Consider the following 10342-nt stretch of genomic DNA (forward strand, 5'->3'; position numbering starts at 1 on the left):
GTGTACAGCTGCTTAGAACTCCTGTGTGACCCTCATTGGGGGGGGGTACCTAGCACTGCTATTCACAGTGCCAGAGGGGTTCATAACACCATGGGAAGAGTACTCCATTCTAACAGTGTGCTGGAATATGTTTTGTGGCAACTGTTAGAAACAAAACTTCTGCTGTCTTCTTCTTAGGACCCAACCCTAGTGTGAATCTGGCTTGAACTGGCTAGCTGGCAGACTCTAAACTGTAATGAAGTATGACTCGATAAATGACTAATGCTACTTATGTTGAGTTGCCCTGAGTTAACTGGTACAAGCTATTATTTTATGTATATACATATATGCAGCCCTGTAGCCAGCCTCCCTTGTTAAGTGGGGCAGCCACCTTTCTAGGTGGGACATTTGGGGGCGGGGCATAGCACCATCGGGTCCTCCCTACCACTGACCGATGAAGAGAAAGTGAGGGGCAGGCCAAAGAAAGGAAAGGCAGGGACCTCCCCCTCACTCGTCGTCCATGCACAGAGTGTGTTAATGTACATAATGGGCTATGTAAACATCAAGTTAAAGAAAATTTAGTATGGACACCAGGAATTAAATGACTGGCATATTTTTTGGTTGCATAAGAAAAAGAATGTTAAGGATACAGTGAACAAGGGTTTACCAAAAGATGCAAAGCAAACAGAATAGTTTATGCTATAATTAAGAAGTTAAAAACAAGTGTGGAGCTTGTTTTCTCAAAGAAAAAGACAAAAATAGCCACTATGATTGTGAGTATAGTGAGTGCTTTAAGAGAGTAAAGGGTAACGTAGATTTTTTTTTCCATATCACTTTAAATTATCACTTTATTTCACCCTTTAGCCATAAGCACCCAATCCTTCTCTACTCATCTTAGTAACAGCAGACTAAAAGAATTCTCAATTCTTACTGCAGGCAAGCAAACATGCTTCTTTATCGATGGCTGAGTGGAGAACATAACTGAAGCTGAAAAGCAGAGCAAAGGGAAGTCCAAGAGGTGGACTAGCCCATAATACAAAGTTTTAATATTTAACTCTTCAAGGGTCATGTTAGTGTATAGGCTGTTTTTTTCAGGATCGCGTAAGTAATTATAGGGTTGTTGTGATCATGAAAAATCCAACCTCTGGCAGGGAAATCCTTCAGTGAGCGGATCTGGGGGGCTCTTTCAAATGAGGCTTTTGCTGCGCACTTCCCCTGCCTTATTCACTGAATCTTTTCAGGGGGAAGTATTCTTAATTGCTCTTGTTCTTCAAACAAGCTGTCATTCTTTAAATTGAGGCTGTCACTGTCTGTCATATCGCAAATTAAAAAGCAATTTATAAAATCCTGAGAGGGGCAAAGCAGCACTCGGGGGGGCAGGTGGTACACCCATTTGCCTGTATATGTATCTGCAGTATATGAATATACAGAACATTGTAGGAAAAGGAGAAAAGCCTTTAAAAGTGCAAGTGAAACATTGCCTGCACATCATGAGAACATAAGAAGAGCCTGCTGGATCAGGCCAATGGCCCATCTAGTCCTGCATCCTGTTCTCACTATGGGAAGCCCACAAGCAGGCCCTGAGTGGAACTGCACTTTCCCCTCCTGCAGTTCCCAGCAAGTGTCATTTAGAAGCATGCTGCCTGCAACCATGGAGGCAGAGCATGGCTTGTAGCCATCTATAGCCTTATCCTCCACATATTTGTCCAGTTCTCTTTTAAAGCCATCACTACCTCCTGTGGGAGTGAATTCCATAGTTTAATTATGCACTGTGTGAAGAAGTCCTTTGTTTTTCTGTCCTGAATCTTTCAACATTCAGCTTCATTGGATGTCCACGAGTTCTAGTGTTATGCTAGATGGGGGGGAAATGTTTCTGTATCCACTTTATCCAATCAGTGCTGGCCCAAGGCAACTGAAGCAGAGGCCAGCTGGTGTCCTCCTACCCTGCTAGGGCCTTTTAGGGCCTTTTAAAAGTCTTGCTGTATCCTTTAGACTCCAGTTCCTACCTTCATATATTCCCATCACCAGCACCCCCAGACACCCCATGGTGCCAGCTGAAGCAGGTCACTCTACTGCTGCATGGCTCCAAATCTAACAGCCCAGAGAGCAGGTGAATCCTATGGTCGCAAGTATCATTTGGCAAATTGTATATAATTATATTGTATTAATAAATTACATTTTCTATTAAAAGCCACCCAAAACAGCTTTACAACAACAACAACAACAACAACAACAATAAATGTTAGAATGCATCCTGTGCAAGATATTATGAAGCTACTAAACTGACTCTGCCTTCCTAGAGCCAACCTTTTAACAAGTCTTGCTGCACCATTCCAGTTCTTGCATTCATCTCTTCTCCCACCAGCACCATCATGGTACTGCTAAAAGCAGGTCGCTTCACTCTGCTATCTTTACACAATGGCTATCACCATGGTGATTTCTTGGGGTAGTAAATGCAATATATTATTCGAAAGTCACTAGCGGTCTATTTGTAGCTTCCAAGAATAGCAAGAGCTTATCTTTCACAATAGAGACTTGAATGAACAGAGGTGGGAGCAAGGAGCGAACTTCATTTTAAAACTGAGCTAGATATATAGTTTAAAGATATTGAATGATTAATTTTAACCCAGTGCCTTAACAGTTGCCTATTGGTAGGGAGGTCTGCTTCACCTGTGATTCCATGACTGTAAGTGCAGACTTTAGAAGGCAGTTAAAATCCTGAGCAATTCCCAGTGTTTTTTTCTCCTGTAAAGTGTGTCTCTAGTCTTAACAGTTCACGAGTTAAGTAAAAAATGGGTAGGGAATGGCTGGTGGTAAGCACATCTTTCAGTAGTAAGGCAGTGGGACCTCAGTACTGAATTTGTTTTATATGAATTATGCTAGGATTGTAGCATAACAGAATGGTCTCATTTCAAGTCAATAAGCATTCACTATCCATACAGCATCAATATTTATAATCTGACTATTTTGTCTTTGTCCAAAGACTTGATTTCTGTTTAAAAATCAGCATCTAGCCCATCATTCCTGGCTGTTGGCCCTGCTTGCTGGGGCTGATGGGAGTTGTAGTTCAACAACATCTGGAAAGCCAGACTTTCCCCACACCTGCTTTGGGGGAGTCAGTTCACACATTTAGCTAAGAGGCATAAAGTGCTGAATACTCAAGTGATTGCAAAACCCAGCAATGTACTTGAAACAGGTGTGAACTGTCCTCAATACAAGGATGGGGAACCTGTGATCCTCCAGATATTGTTGGATTCCAGTTCCCATCAGCCCTAGCCGGCATGGCCAGTGGCCAGGGATGATGGGAGTTGTAATCTAACAACATATGGACAACTATACCATCCTTGTCCTAAGGGCTTCTTGACAATGTGTTGGCAGATGATTGGTGAAACCTTTTCCCCTATTGGGGCACCTCCATGCAGCTGCTGTAAACCTTTCTAGGGCACATTTTCCCAGGACTAAATCCCATTGCACAGTGGAAATTACTTCTGAGTAAACAAGCAAAGGATTGCACTATTAGGGCTTAATCATGTGCAGATCTGGTATTGCATAGTAAGCATCTAAGGCCAAAAAAAAGAAAAAAGCATCATACTGTTTATGTGGAAACCTTCACTTCAGCTACCTACTTGGCTATGTGAAGAAGCTCACTATGGAAGTTACTGTCATAACTTAACTCACCTAGTTGGGAGCTATATGCTGCTCTGAGATTCACAAGGAAGAGTGAGATACAAATTTAACAGAGAGAATAAATAAATACACTGTAGCCCTGTGAAATCTGTTTAACTGAATCTGCTAATTATGCTGAATGTGCTATTCAGTAGCACTTCCTGCGTTCCTAGTTATGTTAAATCCTCAGTAACTGTTCCAAGTTCATGCTTGTATGTGCTTCTAGCAATTTATGATTATTCTAACAAATACGATTAACCTCCTTGTAAATTAATTTAAGACAAAGCCAGTTCCAAATTACCCACTGAAATTAAAGAACTTGTGGCCACATGTTGCTGGTCTGACTTTGCATGTTCTAGTAGAACTTTACTTTGAAGCAAATGGTGGTTCAAGTGGATAAATTCACAGAAGGGTTATTTTAAAGGAGAGGGTTTTTTTGTTGTTGCTATTAACAGCATGTTATCTGAAGCGTTACTGAACATAAATACATATATCTGAAGGGCATATTTTAAACTCTGTATCAGTATGCATGCAAAATAGTATATATAATCTCATGTTTCTGGGTAAATATAACCACTCATGTAGACTTCTTCCTTCCTTTTTGTGACTTAAGTATGAACAGGAAAAGAAACCAGTGATGACTAACGCTGTTGACTTGAGATTTCTAAAATACGCTTTAACAAAAAAAAAGGAGGCCTGAAAAACAACAAAAACACATTGTATTTTAAAGATAGTTGCTCTTTTCTAGCAAACATTACACCATGAACCATGACCCAACTAGAATTACTTATTTACCTGTTTCCTTCCAGGCATTTTCAAATGCTGAATGTTCCTTAAGGTATACTTAATTACAGCCCAACCTGTACATTTTTAGTTAGAAGTAGGGATGGGTGAGAAATTAGATTCAGTTCACATTTCAAGCCGAATCTATCAAATTCGCACTTTCCGAAACCGGAAATATGAAAACCGAAATACAGCCATCTTTTAAAATTCACACTTATTGAAATTTTGTAATGCAGTTCGCCAACCAAATTTTGTTTACAAAAATGCATATATACTGTATTAGGGGGAAGTGTGCATAAAAATGAATATATTCGTGAAAATAACATTCAAAATGCATTATATGATGAGAAATTGCTTGCAAAAATGCATACATTAGTCAAAACTGCCTTCAAAAATGTCCCTATTAGGAGAAACTAGCACTGAAATGCTGGAGAATTTTCATGAGGATTAAAAAAATTATAAATTTCTGCAGAAATGTGGAGAACTGAATTGAAGATTGGAAAATGAGAAACTGAGAGAACTAAAATGGAAATATCTTTCCATGCCTAGTCAGAAGTCACACCCAGTTCAATGAGACTTGCTCCCATTTTGCATATCTCATGTTTGTAATTTGAACATAAAGGATACATTTGCATACATGATAATTTATTATTTTCTCTATTTTAATTATTATCAACAAACACAGACCACAAAAGATATTACATTCTAATATACACTAGATGATACAGATATAGATGATGATTTAAATGTGTATTATACATCATCATATATGAAAATCATGGTAGGCTTATGAGGAAGACAGGCAAAGAAATGAACAATCTGAGAATCTATGGGGCCCCATTATTAAGTACGTGAAATGGGAACATTAGTTAGAATTTCTGAAAGCCTTGTCACTGCTGTTATCAATAGTTTATATCATAGAAGCTTAAACAGTATTTAAGATATTTAATCTCACACTGTCCATAATAAGATATCTAAAGCATTACAAAATAAATTGTGTAACCTTGCCATCTCTTTGTTTCTGTTTAATTAAACTTTGCTGTTCTCATCTGATGTGCAATATGTTAACTATAATAGAACAGTTTGATTTTCAAACCCTTGGCAAGCTTATTTATTTCCTTTCCTGACTTGTCATGTAGTTACATGAATTTGAAAGACAGGATTGGACTAGGAGGAGATTTGGAAACAAGATTGCTTGTTATAAACCCTGAAGCTAATTTAGATTCAGTTTCAAAGGTTTTTATCTCATATGTAAATAGGTACTTCTTTTATATAGCAAGTGAAGACCTGTACAGTTTTGTATAATTTGGGGGAGGGAAGGGGAGGAGGATCCAAGCATCGTACACCACTATTGGTGGTTCACTGTGAAACATGCTGGGCCCTTCTCTTGATTTCTGTGGATTTATATGTGGCATTGTTGCACACATAGAAACCCGTGCATGCCCCAACATAGTAGACTGGGGAGGTACCCTCACGGAAGTATATGTCTCCCACCCAAAACACTCAAAGAAGGAAGGCAGGGATAATGATGCAGCACTGTCCAAAATAACAGGGGTCAAGCCCAGGGAATCAGTCCCAGTCCAAAATGTAATCCAAAGGCAAGATCGGACTGCAGTCCAAAGTCAACACAAAGGGCAATCTAGTCAAGGTACAGCACTGCAAAGAGGGATGACTAGGTTCAGGGTCAAGTAGCCAGGGATCTGTGTTGTTTCCAGCAGCTGGAAGGCTCTAAAGGGAGACCTGATATACCAGGACATAACCCAACCACAGCTGTTGGAGGCTAAGGTGTTTCAGATATTCCTTTCTCTTGATGTGATCCCTAACTCTCAAGGAGTCCTCTTCTCCTGAGTCACATGACCACTCTGAGCCTGTAAATGTCTGCTGTCTGTGTCATGGCTCTTTTCACACCTCAAGTGCTGGGGGTGGCTCCATCTCTTCCTTCGACAGCACTCAGGGGTCTTCAGTGGATCTCTCCCCCCAAGCACCCCTCAAGGGGTTTCTCGGCACTAGTCTCAGGGTACACTGCCTGTTTCCCAAGATCCTTGGCCTGTGGGTGTCTGGTTGGTCCTCCATGTTTGCTACCAACCAAGTCAAGGCTAGTTATGACAGTGGCAAAGCTACATTCATTTAGTGGAGACTGAATTCAAGCCAAGCTGCAAAAGAAAAATCTTCCTTTGCAGGAGCAGCTTGGACAAACTGCACCTGCAAAGGAAGAATGGAAAATTGGGAACACACTCTTCCTTTCCAGCTGTAATTTGTCACTTTTAAGTTTTAGCCCCTTTTCCCGCAACACGACAGAAAAGGCATGAAAAGTGCCTATTCTGTCAGCAGCTGGAAAAGAAGAATTGGGTGTGTGGCTCCAATTCTTCCTTTTTAATTTGGCCTCATGAGTTTACCTGTCCTGTGCTTGACATCATGTACAATCAAGTGATAGAAGATGGGCATGGTTTGGGTCAAACAAAACCATGGACCAAAAAGGGATGGCTGGTGAGCCTAGTTAGGCCTGGGCCAGAGGTTTCCCACCACTGTCTTCCTCATTTTCCTGGAAGCAAAAGTTTCTGAAATGACCTTTGGATGAAGGGGTCTCCTTGAGTACAAAGGACCCATGCACTGTTATCCCTGGCATTTTCACACTAAGAGTGAATAAATCTGTCGGAGAAGTCTACATGTGTGCATATCAGCAGCCCAGCAGATTTGTCAAAGAGTTTTTACTTAAAAGGACTGTTTATTTTAAATGCCTACAATTTATTTTATTTTTTGTAAACCATTTAGAGGTTCTGTCTACAATCAAGCAGTATGTAAATTTTGTTAAATAAATACATAAACAGAATGCCACCCATCCCATCTCTGGGCAGTGGGCTCTGAATGGACTTTCTCTCTTGCTTTTTGTGCACATCAGCAGAAAATGTAGAGAAGGGAAAATACATGATAAGATGTGGCAGAAACAAAATACTGTTACTGTAATAATTGTTTAGGCACAGTCTTTTGGTTGGGCTAATGATGGCACCAGCAATTCCTTGCATGCTCAGTAAAGGTGGCTGGGAGACACAGAAGTTCAGGTGAGGAGGAGGGAAAGAAGGTCCCTTCCTCTGAGAGGAAAGGGACAGAGGAGGTGTTGAAGGAAATTAGAAAGTGAGATATAAGGTTAATATTTATTAATAATAATAACAAAGGAATAAACTGGGAATAGAAAGGAAGATGATAAGAGAGGAAACTTCTTGTAAGAGGAAGAAGTGAATGTAAAACGACCATGCATGTAAAGTAAAAGTTGAGTGTGAAAGGAGAATGGAAGAAGAAATTACAGGAGATGCATAAAACTCCTTTGAGATGCATGTGGGGGTGGGAAGGGAAAACGTTTTCTCTACTCAGATCCCATGGGTCAGAAAATTCTGCCAAAACTGGGGAGGCTGAATCACAAAACCTCCAGGGCAAACACCTGCATTTAGCTTGAGGAAACCTGAGCTGTGGAACTACTTGCAAGGAAAATGATGTGGCACAGAACTTAGAAATGTCTAACATGGAATTAGATATCGGTAGAAAGTGATGTCAGTAATTGCCAGCTGATTATCCCAAACTCTGCCACCATTTTATGACTCATGGGGCTCAGTAATTTTCAGCCATCCAAAGTGGACTCTGAGCATAGAAAGTTTGAGGACCCCTGGTCTAGTACATGACCATTTGGTGTCTGCAGTCCCTTTTGCCCACACCTTGATCTGCCTTGATAAGGCATGGTGATGACATAGATGAGACCTCCAGTTATTTTATCCAATCAGGTTGCATTATTCTTCAATGAAGTAAGCTTTTTAGTTCCTCCCTCTTCTAACCCCAGCACAAAAAAATATGAGCTGCAGAAGTATCAAATTATATATTTATTTATGATGATTTATTTCATCAAATGTTACTCAGCTTTTGGATAAAAATTTATACTGAAGCTGATTTGAAATATGCAAGAACGTATTGACATAAACATCAGTAATTAAAGACAGTTAAAAGAAACAAAACATAGAAACACATAATTTCAGAGTGGCTGAACATTCCAAGAGGCAGCAAAGAACTAGACATTAAAAGTTAGTTAGGATGAGAGAAATCAGTTGGGCCTCCTTCTTTAGTAAACGTAGATGGGATTGCACTGTTGAACACCCATTGAAACTTGGAAAGCGTGGGGGCCCTAACATATCTCCTTATGGAGGACATGCCACAATTTTGGCTCAACCTCCTAGAAAGCACTGTTTCTCATACCCACCCACTGCATCTCTAAAGTAATGGGACTCTTCAGGGCCCATAAAAGCTGGTCTTAGAATATGGACAGGTTCAGGTGTTTCTTGATGTATCCTTGTCTGAGCCATTAAGGAATTTAAGGATTAATACTAGCACTTTAGGAGAGCCAGTGTGGTGTAGTGGTTAAGGTGTTGGACTATGACCTGGGAGACCAGGGTTCAAATCCCCACATAGCCATGAAGCTCACTGGGTGACCTTGGGCCAGTCACTTCCTCTCAGCCTCATGAAAACCCTATTCATAGGGTCGCCATAAGTCGGAATCAACTTGAAGGCAGTACATTTACATTTTACTAGCACTTTGAATTAAGCTGGGAGAAGGTTCAGAATCATGGCTACATGGTCTAACTCTGGTAGCTGCATATTGTTCTAAACCATCTTCAAAATCTGCCACATGCAGAGAGCATTACAATCCAAACCGGCATAACTCTGTCATGAAAAGCCAGGTACAATTTCTCTTGGAAACAGTGAAGCTGCTTAGAATCCACTGCTTCCACATGAATATCGAAGGAATAGCATAACATCCAGGAGCAATCCCAAGCTGGGATCGGTATATTCATACCCCCTTTTTGTCCTAGAGTGCTAACAAGGACAGTATGAAGAGATCATATATTGCCTGTATTGAAACAATTTCATTGGCTTTCACTTGGTTTCCAAACTCAATTCAACGTGTAGGTCTAATGTTTAAAACCTTACATTGCTTTGGATCTACGTATTTGTTGGGCCACCTGCTTCTGCATCAATCTACCCATTCACTGATATTGTCATCTGGGCTCTTTCTCCAGGTACACCTACCACTGAAAGCAGAAGGATCGGAGAGAGCTTTTCCATGGTGGCTCCTTGTCTCTGGAAGTTTGTCCCTGGAGACGCCCACCTGATACTCTTGTTACTATTGCTTAGTGCCAGGCAAAAACATTTGCATCCCCAGGCTTTTAAGAACTGCAATGCTATCATTTTTAATTTAGAGCAGTGTTGAGTTTACTGTCCAGGACTGACCCTGCCTGTATATAGCCCCAACCTTGTTGTTGCCCTGCCCTCTGCACTGTCCTGGTAAGTGACAACATTGTTGTCTGGAGGGCAGCTCCATGTCCCCACTCCACCATGCTGGCAGGCCATATGGGATATAAATTCTGTAAAATGAATAAATAAGTGCCTTTGGTATATATTTACCATCTACCTTGAGAATCACTGATATATTCAGAAGGGAGTTATAGGGTTTATTGTGGATATTTCCTAGCATGCCATGATATATGTTATTCTCTAGTGATTATTTATAGAAATGAGGATGACATTAGGTCATTGGATCACTTGCTGTTGAGACCTACTAGTAAATGTAAAAATGCTCTAATATTTATGATTGGCCTCCTACAATATAATGCAAATAAAATGCAAGCATTTACTGAGCTTATGGCATTTACTTTAAATATTGTGTTGTCTATGTACTTCCCAAATTCCTCTTCTTTTTGTTCTTGGTTGAATCAATTTTATTCTTTCTCTGTTCTTTAATTAACCTTTATTTTAACATTGTAACTGGTTTTTCCCAGTTAACATTGTAACAATAAATCTTAACATTGGTCTTTCCTCTATTATAGTTTACATTCTAAAGCCTGATTTCTGTCTGGAGAGATCACATACCAAG

The sequence above is a fragment of the Rhineura floridana genome, chromosome 2 (genome assembly GCF_030035675.1).
Source record: "Rhineura floridana isolate rRhiFlo1 chromosome 2, rRhiFlo1.hap2, whole genome shotgun sequence".
In the NCBI taxonomy this organism is placed as follows: Eukaryota; Metazoa; Chordata; class Lepidosauria; order Squamata; family Rhineuridae; genus Rhineura; species Rhineura floridana.